The following is a 16,593-nucleotide window of genomic DNA, read 5'->3' as shown; positions in this document are numbered from 1 at the left end:
TTCTTGATCCGTAACTCCTAACGCGGAACCTTGCAAGACGTAGCTATAATTCGGGTTCCTCTTACCCACATGCATCACTTTGCACTTGTCAACATTGAACTTCATCTGCCACTTGCACGCCCATTCTCCCAGTCTCGCAAGGTCCTCCTGTAATCGTTCACATTCCTCCTGCGACTTGACGACCCTGAATAATTTTGTGTCATCGGCGAATTTAATTACCTCACTAGTTATTCCCATCTCTAGGTCATTTATAAATACATTAAAAAGCAACGGACCCAGCACAGACCCCTGCGGGACCCCACTAACTACCCTCCTCCACTGAGAATACTGGCCACGCAATCCTACTCTCTGCTTCCTATCTTTCAACCAGTTCTTAATCCATAATAATACCCTACCTCCGATTCCATGACTCTGCAATTTCTTCAGGAGTCTTTCGTGCGGCACTTTGTCAAACGCCTTCTGAAAATCCAGATATACAATATCAACCGGCTCCCCATTGTCCACATGTTTGCTTACCCCCTCAAAAAATGCATTAGATTGGTGAGGCAAGACTTCCCTTCACTAAATCCGTGCTGACTTTGTCTCATCAGTCCATGTTTTGTATATGCTCTGCAATTTTATTCTTAATAATAGCCTCCACCATCTTGCCCGGCACCGACGTCAGACTCACCGGTCTATAATTTCCCGGATCTCCTCTGGAACCCTTCTTAAAAATCGGAGTAACATTGGCTACCCTCCAGTCTTCCGGTATTACACTCGATTTTAGGGACAGATTGCATATTTCTAACAGTAGCTCCGCAAGTTCATTTTTTAGTTCTATTAATACTCTGGGATGAATACCATCAGGTCCCGGTGATTTACTACTCTTCAGCTTGCTGAACTGACCCATTACATCCTCCAAGGTTACAGAGAATTTGTTTAGTTTCTCCGACTCCCCCGCTTCAAATATTCTTTCCGGCACCGGTGTCCCCCCCAAATCCTCCTCGGTGAAGACCGAAGCAAAGAATTCGTTTAATTTCTCCGCTACGGCTTTGTCCTCCTTGATCGCCCCTTTAACACCATTTTCGTCCAGCGGCCCAACCGACTCTTTGGCCGGTTTCCTGCTTTTAATGTATCTAAAAAAGTTTTTACTATGTATTTTTGCCCAGTTTGTTTGCGTCCCTGATTTCCTTTAACATTTCCGCATCCGTCTGTTTGTCCTGGCCAGGCGGACGGTAGTACACTCCTATCACTATCCTTTTCCCCTTTGCACATGGAATTTCAATCCACAGTGATTCCAAGGAGTGTTTTGTTTCCTGCAGAATTTTCAATCTATTTGATTCAAGGCTCTCGTTAATATACAATGCTACCCCTCCACCAATCCGATTCACCCTATCACTACGATATAATTTGTACCCCGGTATGACAGTGTCCCACTGGTTATCCTCCTTCCACCAGGTCTCAGAGATGCCTATTATATCTAATTTTTCATTTAGTGCAATATATTCTAACTCCCCCATCTTATTTCTTAGGCTCCTGGCATTCGCATATAGACATTTCAAACTATGTTTGTTGTTCCTAAGTACATCATGCTTAGTACTTGACAGTATTAATTGGCAATCTTTTGTCTGATTTTTATTGTTATTTAAGGATACCCGATCTACTACAATCTCTTTTGCAACCTCACTATCAGGATACTCTATCTTCCCTGTTATGGTGATATCTTTGAAAGATACCTTATCCCGAACCATGCTCTTTTGAGCGACTGTCGGCCTTCCCCCCATTTCTAGTTTAAAAGCTGCTCTATCTCCTTCTTAAACGCCGATGCCAGCAGCCTGGTCCCACTCTGTCTTCCTCCTCCTCCCACAGGTAACAAATTTCATTCGTCATGTTTATTGGATTATTCATGTTTTATCTATCACATGATTGTTACCTGTGTATGCTTGGGAGTCTTCAGAGGTGTGGCTAGAAGATCCTTTGTCCGCGGAAAACTACCGTTACAGGTAAGAAACTAAGATTTTTCCCTCCCTAGTTATCGTAGCTATATTTATTAAACTGACTGGTCTGGGCTGTCATACGGTATTTATACTGCATATCTGGGCGGGAATGCGCTAACTTTATTGCTTTTACTTTTTAAGCATTCCTATTGGATAGCTGGGTCACGCACATCATCATGGCGTATATTCAGAGGTGTGGCTAGAAGATCCTTTGTCCATGGAAAACTACCGTTACAGGTAAGAAACTAAGATTTTTCACCAAGGAGGTTCAATAGACAGGAGACAAAATGACGTCAAAATGTTGAAACCCATTAGGTGAATCTCAGTTTTCCTTTCCCCGCGCAGCCGTCATCCCCGTACACTCATAACAAAGCAAAGGTTGGCTTTGTTTTGAATGTGCTGGAGATGACGGCTGCGTGAGGGGAGTGGAAACAGAGATTACCCAAATTGGCTTCCTTGCTTACTGTGGACTAGATAGGCTCACTTCCAGTCCTGGCTATTAAACCTCCTTGCAGCACCTTGAGTGTATGGCGATGACGGCTGCGTAGGGGAGTGGAAACAGAGCTTAACCAAATTGGCTTCCTTGCTTACTGTGGACTAGATAGGCTCACTTCCACTTTTGGCTATTAAACCTCCTTGCAGCACCTTGAGTGTATGGCGATGACGGCTGCGTAGGGGAGTGGAAACAGAGATGAACCAAATTGGCTTCCTTGCTTACTGTGGACTAGATAGGCTCACTTCCACTTTTGGCTATTAAACCTCCTTGCAGCACCTTGAGTGTATGGCGATGACGGCTGCGTAGGGGAGTGCAAACAGAGATTAAGCAAATGTATAATTTGTAGCAACAGTAAAAGTACTACAGGGAAAGCGTCAGTTTGGTGAATGTATATCTAGGAGACCGAGAGACCTTCCCCCAGCCCCGTGAAGGGTTTATTGTAAGCTCTGTGGAGCAGGGACTGTCTCTTCATGTTCAAGTGTACAGCGCTGCGTACGTCTGGTAGGCCTATAGAAATGATAAGTAGTAGTCGTTTTCACCAAGGAGGTTTAATAGACAGGAGCCAAAGTGAAGTCAAAACATTGAAACCCATTAATTCAATCTCAGTTTCCCCTTCCCCGTGCAGCCGTCATCCCCATACACTCATAACAAAGCCCCTACCAATCTGGCAACAAAAGTTGACAATGTTCATCCTTTCCCGAAACCTGAGTCATTCTATCCTGTCCCTGCAATTTACTGGGGATATTTGTGGTATACTTTTGAGGCAAGAGCAACCTCACTCTGTTCACAGCCCCATTGCGTTGAAGCAAAGGTAGTTATGATCACTGGACAGGACTCTTTGGAGTAGGGAGAAGGGCATCCCCAAACCTCAGGATCATGGCAGTAAGAAGCAATGAAACACAGAAAAAATGAAGGCAGATAAAGACCCTGTGGCCTAACCAGTTACAACGTCTTCCAGATTGCACAGAAGTAGGCTGCTCTCATTGAACAAGGGGATAACCCAGGATAAAGTTGTTTCCTTGAAGAGCAGAGAAATGAATCCTCAGAAACCACTGGAAACACTTTATAGGGAACCTCTAATGCAGAGCTGCCAAGTTACCTAGTTCCAGGAGGGAGACATTTGGCCAATCCTGGGTTTGGAATTTAAACCCTAAAGCATTGTGGGATATATAGTCCATGATTCTACCCATTAAAATCCAGGCTGCAGACCCTGTAATATATTAGCAAGTAATTTAAAAGTAGAAACCAGTTTCATACCCACAGTCAGAGAGAGGAGAAATATTGGGCTTAACCACTGCCCAAAGGGTTTCACCATAAAAGAGAGGGGAAGGATTTTCACAACTATACCCTCTGTGAAGAAGGGTGAAAGATGCTTGAGAATGAGGTGGAGATTGTTTATGTACAGCCTCTGGGGTATTCCTCAGTCCTGTCAGTCTGAGATACTTGCTACAAATATTAACCTCATTGTATATAGACAACAATAAGACAATCACTGAATGATGCTGCAAAGGTTTTATTTACTCTAATAGAAAGTAACCAGAGCTCCAGTAATGTCACCAGGAGTCCCTGGAGGGCTGTGGGAGTAGAGGGTACAGGGGTGATGTCCTCAGGCTGGAGAAAGACTCTTCTGAATTTCAACAGTGAGGCTGGTCCAAAATCAGGTACAAGTCCGGTTCACTAGAGGAGGAGAGATGAGACAGCATGAGCAGAACCAGGGGGAATATCTCGCCCCCCCACCTCACAACATCATATAGAACACAAACACTCCTACCTAGACCCTGAAACTCGGAACAGTGTAAGGAGTTCCTGATATGTTCTCAGCTAAGTAGAGTCACAGAGCTCAAAACAGGAGTTATTAAATCAAACTTGGCTACTGTCCCAGTAAAAAGCCCTCAGAGGAGTCTCAAGTCACAGTAGAGAACATTTTGAAGAGTGCCAACCTTATTAATTTTTGAAATATTACTACTACTTAACATTTCTAGAGCGCTACTAGGGTTACGCAGCGCTGTACAATTTAACAAAGAGAGACAGTCCCTGCTCAAAGAGCTTACAATCTAATAGACAAGTGAACGGTCGGTCCGATAGGGGCAATCAAATTGGGGCATTCTGGATTCACTGAACGGTAAGGGTTAGGTGCCGAACGCAGCATTGAAGAGGTGGGCTTTAAGCAAAGACTTGAAGACGGGCAGGGAGGGGGCTTGGCGTAAGGGTTCAGGAAGGTTGTTCCAAGCATAGGGTGAGGTGAGGCAGAATGAGCGGAGCCTGGAGTTGGCGATGGTGGAGAAGGGTACTGAGAGGAGGGATTTATCCTGTGAATGGAGGTTACGGGCGGGAACGTAAGGGGAGATGAGGGTAGAGAGGTAGTGAGGGGCAGCAGACTGAGTGCATTTGTAGGTAAGAAGGAGAAGCTTGAATTGAATGCGGTATCTGATCGGAAGCCAGTGAAGTGACCTGAGGAGAGGGGTGATATGAGTATATCGGTTCTGGCGGAATATGAGACGTGCAGCAGAGTTCTGAACAGACTGAAGGGGGGATAGATGGCTAAGTGGGAGGCCGGTGAGGAGTAAGTTGCAGTAGTCCAGGCGAGAGGTAATGAGAGCGTGGACGAGAGTTCGGGTGGTGTGTTCAGAGAGGAAAGGGCGAATTTTGCTGATGTTAAAGAGGAAGAAGCGACAGGTCTTGGCTATCTGCTGGATATGCGCAGAGAAGGAGAGAGAGGAGTCAAAGATGACTCCGAGGTTGCGGGCAGATGAGACGGGGAGGATGAGGGTGTTATCAACTGAAATAGAAAGTGGAGGAAGAGGAGAAGTGGGTTTTGGTGGAAAGACGATAAGCTCGGTCTTGGACATGTTCAGTTTCAGGTGGCGGTTGGACATCCAGGCAGCAATGTCGGATAAGCAGGCCGATACCTTTGCCTGGGTCTCCGCGGTGATGTCTGGTGTGGAGAGATACAGTTGGGTGTCATCAGCATAGAGATGATACTGGAAACCATGAGATGAGATCAGGGAGCCCAGGGAAGAGGTGTAGATTGAGAAGAGAAGGGGTCCAAGGACCGATCCCTGGGGAACACCAACAGATAAGGGGATGGGGGTGGAGGAAGATCCATGAGAGTGAACTTTGAAGGTGCGGTGGGAGAGATAGGAGGAGAACCAGGAGAGGACAGAGCCCTGGAACCCAAATGAGGACAGTGTGGCAAGAAGTAAGTCATGATTGACAGTGTCAAAAGCGGCGGATAGATCCAGGAGGATGAGGATGGAGTAGTGGCCTCTGGATTTGGCAAGGAACAGGTCATTACAGACTTTAGAAAGTGCTGTTTCTGTCGAGTGAAGAGGGCGAAAACCGGATTGAAGCGGATCAAGGATGGCATGAGAGGAGAGAAAATCAAGGCAGCGGCTGTGGACTGCGCGCTCAAGTGTCTTGGAGAGGAAGGGTAGGAGGGAGATGGGGCGGTAGTTGGAGGGACAGGTAGGGTCTAGTGATGGTTTTTTGAGGAGTGGCGTGACTACAGCATGCTTGAAGGTGTTGGGGACAGTTGCAGTGGAGAGAGAGAGGTTGAGGATATGACAGATGGAGGGGGTGATAGTAGGAGAGATGGTGTTAAGTAAGTTGGTGGGGATGGGATCAGAGGAACAAGTGGTGCATTTTGAGGAGGAAAGAAGGCGGGCGGTTTCCTCCTCGGAGATATCAGGAAAGGAGGAGAAGGAGGTCTGGGTTGGTTGGTTGAGGGAGAGGGTTGAAGGGTGAAGAGGAGGAGGTGGCTTGGTAGTGAACTCAAGGTTGATCTTTTGCACCTTGTCGCGGAAGTAGTCAGCCAGTGATTGAGGAGAGAGTGACGGGGGGGTGGGAGCGGAGGGCACTTTGAGGAGGGAGTTAAAGGTGGCGAAGAGACGACGAGGGTTAGAGCTGAGAGAATTAGTCAATTGGGTGTAATAGTCCTGTTTGGCAAGGAATAGTGAGGACTGGAAGGAGGATAGCATGAATTTGTAGTGAAGGAAATCTGAATGGGTGCGAGATTTCCTCCAGAGGCGTTCAGCAGATCGGGCGCAGGAGCGAAGGTAACGGATGCAAGGGGTCAGCCAGGGCTGGGGATTAGTACGCCTTGTGGGACGGGAGGTGGATGGTGCAAGGGTGTCCAGAGCAGAGGAGAGAGTGGCATTGTAAGCGGAGACAGCCTCGTCAACAGACTCGGAGGACATGATGGAGGGGAGGAGATTAGAAATACTAGATGATAAGGTGGGAGGGTCAATAATCTGGAGATTCCTGGAAGTAGTGGTTAATGTTGGGCGGGGCTGAGGGGGAGGGTGAAGAAGTGTGAAGGTGATCAGGTGATGATCAGAGACAGGAAGAGCTGAGGTGTGGAAATTGGAGGGTGAGCCGGAAGAGGAGAGGACGAGGTCAAGGCAATGGCCATCACGGTGAGTAGGGGTGGTGGAACATAGCTGGAGGTTTAAGGAGGATGTTAGAGTGAGGAACTGAGAAGCGTGAGAGTTGGACAGGTCATCAACGTGTATGTTGAAGTCTCCGAGAATGAGGGATGGAGATGAGGGTTCAATAAAAACAGAAAGCCATGACCTATTAGATCCCACGACTGCCCAATGAATAAGTCCTGTGACTCTAAAAAGGGCTTCAGTTTATCCTTTATTGAAGGGGAGTGTTCTGGATCTTACTCAGGTTGAGAGCTATCGTCCTATTTCATCTTTGACATCATAAATATTGGTGGCGGAGCCGGTGGTGGGAGGCGGGGCTGGTGGTTGGGAGGCGGGGATAGTGCTGGCCAGAATTATTATGGTCTGTGCCAGAGCCGGTGGTGGGAGGCGGGGCTGGTGGTTGGGAGGCGGGGATAGTGCTGGCCAGAATTATTATGGTCTGTGCCAGAGCCGGTGGTGGGAGGCGGGGCTGGTGGTTGGGAGGCGGGGATAGTGCTGGGCAGACTTGTATGGTCTGTGCCAGAGCCGGTGGTGGGAGGCGGGGCTGGTGGTTGGGAGGCGGGGATAGTGCTGGGCAGACTTGTACGGTCTGTGCCCTGAAAATGACAGTTACAAATCAAGGTAAGATATACAGGTACATAAAAAGTAGCACATATGAGTTTGTCTTGTTGGGCAGACTGGATGGACCGTGCAGATCTTTTTCTGCCGTCATCTACTACGTATGTTACTATTTATAAATATTGCTTAACATGTTGTATTCCTTAGGTATTCAGGGTAGTGTGTTGGTTCTGCTCTATTCTATAGAGCCTTTTAAGGATGGTCTGTTATCACAACAGGTGTCTCTCATGGTTCCACCATTTCTGCGATATTTAATATTTAATGCCAATCTGTTGTGTATTGCCATGATCGGAAGTCCATTATCATCTTGTAGCATGATACCAGAGTTGTTTAAATATTTTGTTAGGTCAGATACAAAGATAAAAGGTACTGAAGCAAAGAGATTTCAAGTTCCTCTTCTCCTCCCACCTGGAAGACTGAACAAAAGCTTGGCTGGGTGTGAATCAGCATAATAAAAGCTGAAAGATGGAACAGCAGACACAGAGACTGGGGGTTTGTGAAACCCCCAGACAAAGAAACATATACAGAAAGCCATTTGCCAGCAGGAAGCAAAGTTGCCAGGTGGGCGGTTTTACCGCCCAGTTGGGCGGGTTTTCGCCAGCGGCGGCGGGAAAATTTCACCGGCCACGGGATGTGGTTTTTGGGCGGTTTTCCCATCGCCGCTATGCGAGTTCGGCGTTTTTTTCCGGGGCTTCTGTTGGTCCAGTTCGGTCCAATAGAAGCTTTTCCGGGGCTTCTATTGGTCCAATTTGGTCCAATAGAAGCTTTTCTGGGCCGGAGTTGACATCAGGGATGACGGGGGCGGGGCTAGTGGTGGGAGGCGGGGTTAGTGACGCGGGACGTGGTTCGGTGACGCGGGAGACTGGGATTGGCTAGGAACGCCACTGATTGTAAATAAATGGTCTTTTATGTTCTGAGCACATGTTCTTAAACCTTGCAGTGCAGATTAATGTAATTCAACAAATATAATATTTAATTCCCCCTTATTCTTGCAATTGCACTTAGGGAATAGAAATCCACGGGAGATGTATGTGTTAGGCTGTGAGAGTCTGATAGGTACGGACGGGGAGAGGGATCTTGGGGTGATAGTATCTGAGGATTTGAAGGCGACGAAACAGTGTGACAAGGCGGTGGCCGTAGCTAGAAGGTTGTTAGGCTGTATAGAGAGAGGTGTAACCAGCAGAAGAAAGGGGGTGTTGATGCCCCTGTATGTCGTTGGTGAGGCCCCACCTGGAGTATTGTGTTCAGTTTTGGAGGCCGTATCTTGTTAAGGATGTAAAAAGAATTGAAGCGGTGCAAAGAAAAGCTACGAGAATGGTATGGGATTTGTGTTACAAGAAGTGTGAGGAGAGACTTGTGGACCTAAACATGTATACCCTGGAGGAAAAGAGAAACAGGGGTGATATGATACAGACGTTCAAATATCTGAAAGGTGTTAATCCGCAAATGAACCTTTTCCGGAGATGGGAAGGCGGTAGAACTAAAGGACATGAAATGAGATTGAAGGGGGGCAGACTCAAGAAAAATGTCAGGAAGTGTTTTTTCACGGAGAGGGTGGTGGATGCTTGGAATGCCCTTCCGCGGGAGGTGGTGGAGATGAAAAGAGTAACGGAATTCAAACATGCGTGGGATAAACATAAAGGAATCCTGCTCGGAAGAAAGGGATCCCCAGAAGCTTAGCCAAGATTGGGAGGCAGAGCCGGTGGTGGGAGGCGGGGCTGGTGGTTGGGAGGCGGGGCTAATGATGGGCAGACTTATACGGTCTGTGTCCTGACAATGGCAGATACAAATCAAGGTAAGGTATACAGAAAAAGTAGCACACGTGAAATTATCTTGTTGGGCAGACTGGATGGACCGTGCAGGTCTTTTTCTGCCGTCATCTACTATGTTAATTGGATTTCTCCTTCTTCCTATATTTTCAAAATTAAATCTCAGTTCACTTGTGTGGTAACAGGAGTTTCAGAAAAAGTGTGAATTGTCTCTCTCTCTTCCTCAATTTCCTGTATTAAGTTGTTTCCTTCTTCAAGAGATCTCTCCTTTAGAAGTTGTCTTTCATCGATTTGACTACCTACAGCAGGAACCTGGACTGTGCCAAGCTAAAGAAACTTCCTACCCTCTAATTTTCCTGACTCAAATTATTAAACTGAAAATTTATAGCCCTATCTATGTAGATGGAGAGCACTTCTTCCCTTTTGAAGCTCCTAAAATGAATGAAACTCTCTCACACACACACTCATAGATGCATTCCCCTCTCTACTCAGTAAGTTTACTAATCTGGCTAATTCAAAATGTGAGCAAAGTCTTTTTTGAACTTATAGGATTTAAACACTCTTAAACTGAAATTCTCCCTTTTCTATTTTTCATAAGCTTCAAGTAATCCTGAAATATTCAGATCCTTTTCTCAGAAGAAACCTCAAACTTGTAAATCTCCACCAATCTCTTTTCACACATATAAGGCACTCTTTTATAATTTCAGTCAACTTAGATCAAACAACAATTCTTTCTTTCAATTCTTACACACACGGAGCTCACAGCTGCATGTCTGTCTTGGCCAAATCGTCAGTTTGCTCTCCCCTCTCTGTTCCTGGGCAGCAGGGTTGCCAGGTGGAAAATTTTTTCCCCACCCAAACCAGCCCAAAACCAGCCCAAAACCTGCCCAAAGTTAAACCCCGCCCCTGACACCCCACCCCCACCGTCATCAACCCCGCCCCTGCTGTCATCGGCCCCGCCTCACCATCATTGACCCGCCCAAACACCTCTAGCCCCGCCCCCACGGCCCGAAAAACCACTGAAAAAACTGCCGAAAGACCCCAAAACAAGCCCAAAAAAACGCAACCCGCCACGGGCAAAACATTCCCGTGGCGGGTCGCGGAAAACTGCCCACCTGGCAACACTGCTGGGCAGATTTCTAACAGGAGCTGATCATCCAATCAGAAAGCTCTATTTGATTGCAGATTAACATACAGACACTCTAATGGGAATTTTTAGTAAAAAACACTAGATAAACCCTTCGTTTTTGTATCAAACTTCACATTTTGGATCAGAGCCATTCCCTAACATTAAGGCTGTAAACATTCCCATCAATGTTTACCCACAAATATGCAAATGAGAACCTCCCAAAAACGGACTAATTTGCATAAGGCTTGAGCAAATTTGAGTACATAGCATACCAATCCCATTTCCTAGCACCTAAATTCTGCAATTAGATTTAATGCAAATACTTTTAAAACTTCTTTTAGCACTTTTAAAATCTCAGGTGTCAGTGCAGGTCTCCTTGGAATGAATTGCTCATGTGCAGGAATTCATCCTAATTAAACATCTCCCTGGCAACCCAGGACACCTCCATCCGACCCCCCTGCTCTCCCAGCAGTAAGGTAAACAAATTAAACCAATTCCTACAACTATGGAATTTATTAATTTCATTTATCTGAGAGAACTAAGCAGGACTGTGAGATTTTCATGTACATACTACCTAGTTGTATATATGGTAATGGAGTTACACTAATTCACATTCTTTTGGTCTGGTGTCCTTTTCCTGCTTCCCTGGGTTTCCATCTCAGTCAGATTTAGCCTCCTTTGGGCTGTGGTGTCAGGAACCTTCATTCAGGTGTTGCTCCCTGAGGTTTAATCCCCCTCACTGGTAACCCCATTTCCATCCCACCCACCCATTTCAGCTCCAAAACTCTGCCTGAGAGGCACAGATGCAGCTCCTGTGATAGAGAAGGGAGGGGTGTTGCCAGGGGTCCAGTGATACCCTGAATTATTTTCTTTCTGCGGAGCTCAATACTCACATTTTCTCTCATGGTAGAATAGAAGATTCTTCCGTACGCATTTCACAACAACAAAACAGAGCTTCTATAAGTGATAATGTCCTCTCATATTTAGTTCTGTAAATATAAGACACAGAGATTGAGGTTTGTACACAGAACACACACCAACCCTCACCGATGACAGAACATGGGGCCAAAATTAGGAATGTTTTGTGCAATAACAATGATGGGCCCTGACACAGCTTTGCAAAACATGTCATGTTGGCTCAAGTCCAAAATATATAATCAAGAAGCCTTAAGATATGTGAAGTATGAATTTTAAAATAATTATGACAAGATAAGTTTTGATATTTTGAAAATAAAAATAAGTAGGATTTCTGTGATAAATTTGGGACCGAAGATGAGACAAGTGAGTTGTTGTTATCAAGAATATTTTGCCTGTTCTGGAGTCTATACAGGGGTGAATGTTTCCTCTTACAGCTTACTAAAAAAAAATTATTCAGATCCTGGTATCACCTCAGTGGCAGCAACACACAGTCGCTCCACTGTCAACTACTTTGTCAAGCAAGGAAGGTTATTCTGAGTCTGTAAACCTTCCAAGCCCTGCCCCACTCTTCTACAACTTGTCTCAATTTCCCCAGGCATCTAACCACACTTGCAGATGCCCCACCAGCTGCCTAGTAGCCGAATCCCTACTCAGTCTGCCAATGCCCATATCTGCCTTCCTCATTAAGTCACAAATTCGCATCCCTGAGTTCTGCATTTTTTTTCCTGAAGGGGTGGGCACATTTGCATGGTGTGGCACGTAAAGGAAGCATTGCCCCCTCAGTCATTGTAAAACAGAATGCCTCTCTGTCATTCTCCTCTCCTAATTCCCCATGGTCAATCATCCCCCCCCCCTCTACCTCCCATCCCCTCCCCTGCAGTCTGTCTCTCCCATCCCAGTTCCTCCTTGTTGCTCTGAAAGCGTCAGTGCTGAAAAGAACAGTACCATGCCACATGATATCTCATTCAAGTGTACGACAAGTCTCTTCTGAGTCCCAATCCATCTGACTCATACAGGGCCGGTCTTAGTCAGGGGCAACAGGGGTGGTCACACAGGGCCCCATGCTCCTAGGGGCCTTGCATCTCTGCTACGTCTGTCCTCCTGTCTCGGAACACCTTCCTTCTCCGTACCTTAATGTGCATCTACATTTCCTTTTGATGCCACTTCCTATTTCTGCAAGGGTAGGATGCAGCAATGAAGAGACTCTGGGCTCAGCAGTTGATGGGATATGAAAATCGCTACTGCTGTATGCCACTTTCTACTGAAATGTGATGGATGCACATCAAAATATGGGTAGAGGTGGGGTTCCGAGAGCTTTGAGCCTCCTTTTACACTCTGATAATAGCTTATGGTGGTGGCGCTGGCAGGGGTAGGGGCCCTCTGAAGTGGTCTGCATAGGGTCCCCCAATTGCTAAGACCGGTCATGGATGCATACTTCCTGTTGCCTTGTGGGCAGGGTCTGAGACGAAACTTGCCGTGCACTTAAAGGTGAGACCTGGCAGCACAACACTGTACTTTTCACTACTGACCCTGTCAGAGACACACAGAGGATCTGCGATGAGAAGGGCAGACAATGAGGGAGTGTTAAGAAAAGGAGATGCTGGACTGAGGGGGACAGATAGGGAAGCTGCTGAGCCAACAGAGGAGAGATGCTGGATAAAGGGAAGGAGAGAGAGGGGGAGAAAAGGAAACTGATGATGCATTTGATAGGGTGGTAGAGGGTCTGATGCTAGGGTTGAGGATGGGAGAAAAGGGCCGATGGTGGCAGATCTAATCTAATCTAATGCCAAGGTTATATACCACACAAATCCCAACATGAGATTCTAGGTAGTTTACAATGCAAGATGTTGTACAGAAGCAGGATATAACAGAATAGTAGGATTAACAAAAGGTCTTCAATTTCTTATACAACCATCCATAGTTACCTAACGGTAAAGAATTCCATTCAGTAGTAGCATCAACCTGATGTTTAAATCTTATATTTCCAAAAACCGGGTACCTCAGTACTAAATTTTCCTGCATTCTGACAGAATTATTTAAAGTAAATGTGAAAAGAATTGACTTAACAGTTCATAATTCCCATACAGCACTTGATAGACTAAACAAATAATTTTAAAAATGATTCAGGCAGGAGTGGGAGTTAGTTGGATCCGATGTGGAGTCTGGGAGAAGGAGAAGATAACTGCAGACCTGAGGATTGGATAAGGGGGCTGAAGTGGGGGACTGCAGGGAGATGAGGTGAGTAGAGAGGAGAGGCAATTGGAAGGGATAAAGGTGCAGAGAAGAAAGGAGAGAAAGGGTGGTGAAGAAACAGAATCAAAAAAGAGGTTAGGGTAGGGACAATACAAGTGACTGACAGATGTACTTACTTTATAGGGACACATATTCTACATGTATTGTCCACGATTTCCTGGAGAGAGTCACATTTAGGGTTCTTTATTAAGCTTTCAAATCTGAGGGGAGATATGATACAAGTTTATAAAATACTGAGTGGAGTGGAATGGGTAGAGGTGAATTGCTCGTTTACTCTTTCCAAAAATATTAGGACTAGGAGGCATGCAATATAGCTAGTAAGTAGTAAATTTAAAAAGAATCATAGAAGATATTTCTTCACTCAATGTGTAATTAAACTCTGGAATTTGTTTCTAGGGTAAAAGCAGTTAGCTTAGCAGGGTTTATAAATGTTTTGGATAGTTTTCTAAAAAAGAATCAATAAGCTAATATTAAGATGGACTTGGGAAAATCCAAAGCATATTCTAGGATAAGCAGAATAAAATTTGTTTTGCTCTTCTGGGATCTTGCCAGGTACTTGTGACTTGGATTGGCCACTGTTAGAAACAGGATACTGGGCTTGATGGACCTTTGGTCTTTCCCAGTACAGCAATGCTTATGTTCTTATGTTCAAAATATTCTTATAATCTTACCTAGGTACACAAAAATTGTCCATCCTCAACTCTATACAAAACATCTGTAAAGAATAAAAAAGAAGAGTCAAAGGTCATAGGAATCCTCACATGGATGGTGCCTGGGAGGGTTTGAGAATGTAGAATGAGTAATAATTCGAGTGTTGGGGGTGTGAAGATGGGGAGATTTAGTATCAGAGGAGTCCTTAGACGTATGGAGTTATCTAAATTTATATCTACCTCGGGAGTCACTGCATGGTCATTCAAACTCTCCAACCTAAAAGAAGGAAAGAATAAAAATAATTAAAAATATTTAAATATCAATATCTGCTTGAATAACATTGGAAGGTTCAACTTTGACAGTCTCCACCTCTCTTCCTAAAGAAGGAGAATAACAAATTATATCGTATGATTGGGTGGATCGAATTGGTGAAGTAGTCACTTTGCATGTTACGGAGGGCATGAATCAAATAGATTGAAAATTCTGCAGTAATCAAACACATCTTGGAATCCCTATGGATTGAAATTCAATGTGTAAAGGGGAAAGGATAGTGATTGAAGGGTACTACTGTCAACCTGGCCAGAATGGACAGATGGATGTAGAAATGTTATCAGAAATTAGAGAGACAAACAAACAAGACAACACAATAATAATGGGTGATTTCAATAACTCTGATATTGACTCAGTAAATATAACACCAGGGCAAAGTAACATAGAGGAGCATTTTTGAATGGGGACGCCCATCTCTGAGGATGTCTCCGCAAAGGGGCGGGGCATCCCGTAATATGGAAACAAGATGGCGTCCATCTTTCATTTCGATAATACAGTCGGGGATACCAAAATCTCAACATTTAGGTCGACCTAAGAGTTGGTCGACCTAAATGCTGAGGTCGCCGGCGTTAGACATGGGAGCCCTCAGTTTTTGCCGATAATGGAAACCGAGGGCACCCATCTCAAATACGACCAAATCCAAGGCATTTGGTCATGGGAGGGGCCAAGATTCATAGTGCACTGGTCCCCCTCACATGCCAGGACACCAACCGGGCACCCTAGGGGGCACTGCAGTGGACTTCACAAATTGATCCCAGGTACATAGCTCCCTTACCTTAGGTGCTGAGCCCCCCAACCCCCCCCCCAATAAAAAACCCACTCCCCACAACTATCCACCACTACCATAGCCCTAAGGGGTGAAGGAGGGCACCTACATGTGGGTACAGTGGGTTTCGGGTGGATTTTGGAGGGCTCCCATTTACCACCACAAGTGTAAGAGGTGGGGGGGATGGGCCTGGGTCCACCTGCCTGAAGTCCACTGCAGCCACCACAACTGCTCCAGGGACCTGCATACTGCTGTCAGTGAGCTGGGTAAGACATCTGAGGCTGGCATAGAGTTGTTTTTATTTTTGGTGGGAGGGGGTTAGTGACCACTGGGGGAGTCAGGGGAGGTCATCCCCGATTCCCTCCAGTGGTCATCTGGTCTGTTCGGGCACTTTTTTTGACTTGGACCTGAAAAAAAGGGACCAAATAAAGCGGACCAAATTCTTGCTAGGGGCGCCCTTCTTTTTTCCATTATCAGCCGATGACGCCCATCTCTCCTCGGCCGATAAACACACCCCTATCCCGCCTTCGCTATGCCTCCGAATGCCCCCAGGAACTTTGGTCATCCCCGCGACGGACTGCAGTTGGGGGCGCCTGTTGGCACTGAAGTAGTGAGCCCTTGCGCCTTGACAGAGTGTGGAGGATCTGCGAAGCTCTGCACTCAGTCAGGCAGTCGGACAACCCCTAGCTTCACCTGGGAAGCGACCACCGTTCCCCGGGAGTTGAGCTCCCAGGTGCAAGTGGCCCCCAGGACTTCCGGATACGGTCGGGGTTGGACGGCCACCCGCCGTGGCAGGCAGGAGTAGAACAGATCCGGTACACAGATTGGGTAGGCAGCCAGTAGAGAAGGGTCAGGTTCAATCCACAGGTCAGGGCAGGCAGCAAGCAGAGAATGGTCAGGTTCAATCCAAGTCAGCATCAACAGGAAAGTAGGAAGAAGAATGTTCAATCACCAGCACCAACCTCTAACAAGATAGAAGCCGATGCAAAGATGGTGTCACAGGCCAGCTCTTAAATAGGCCTCCAATCAGAGGATCCTGGTCACAGCTGAGAGGTGAGAGATCTCATAGGGCACGCCCAAAAGATATTCAAGATGGCTGCCTCGTTGATGAGCTACCTAAGATGGCTGCTCCTCAAACAATCCTTCCAAGATGGCTGCCCCTCAGATGATCTTCCCAAAATGGTTGCTGCTCAGATGATCCTTCCAATATGGCCACCACTAGAAGAACAAGGTAGGGATGCAACAGCGCCCAAAATCGGC

General features: G+C 46.1%; 1 long non-coding RNA gene across 1 annotated transcript; it reads right to left on the bottom strand.

Moving 5' to 3' along the window:
- Nucleotides 1-3,965: 3,965 nt before the first annotated feature.
- Nucleotides 3,966-14,514, bottom strand: LOC115459252. Its single transcript, XR_003940237.1, has 5 exons — nt 14,477-14,514; nt 14,258-14,301; nt 13,703-13,786; nt 11,309-11,404; nt 3,966-4,149 (listed from the first exon to the last, which is right to left on the bottom strand). It is a non-coding gene; the product is annotated as an uncharacterized LOC115459252 (long non-coding RNA).
- Nucleotides 14,515-16,593: the final 2,079 nt, after the last annotated feature.

This window comes from Microcaecilia unicolor, unplaced genomic scaffold, assembly GCF_901765095.1.
Source record: "Microcaecilia unicolor unplaced genomic scaffold, aMicUni1.1, whole genome shotgun sequence".
NCBI classification, from domain to species: domain Eukaryota; kingdom Metazoa; phylum Chordata; class Amphibia; order Gymnophiona; family Siphonopidae; genus Microcaecilia; species Microcaecilia unicolor.
This window is presented reverse-complemented; position numbering and strand designations above follow the sequence as displayed.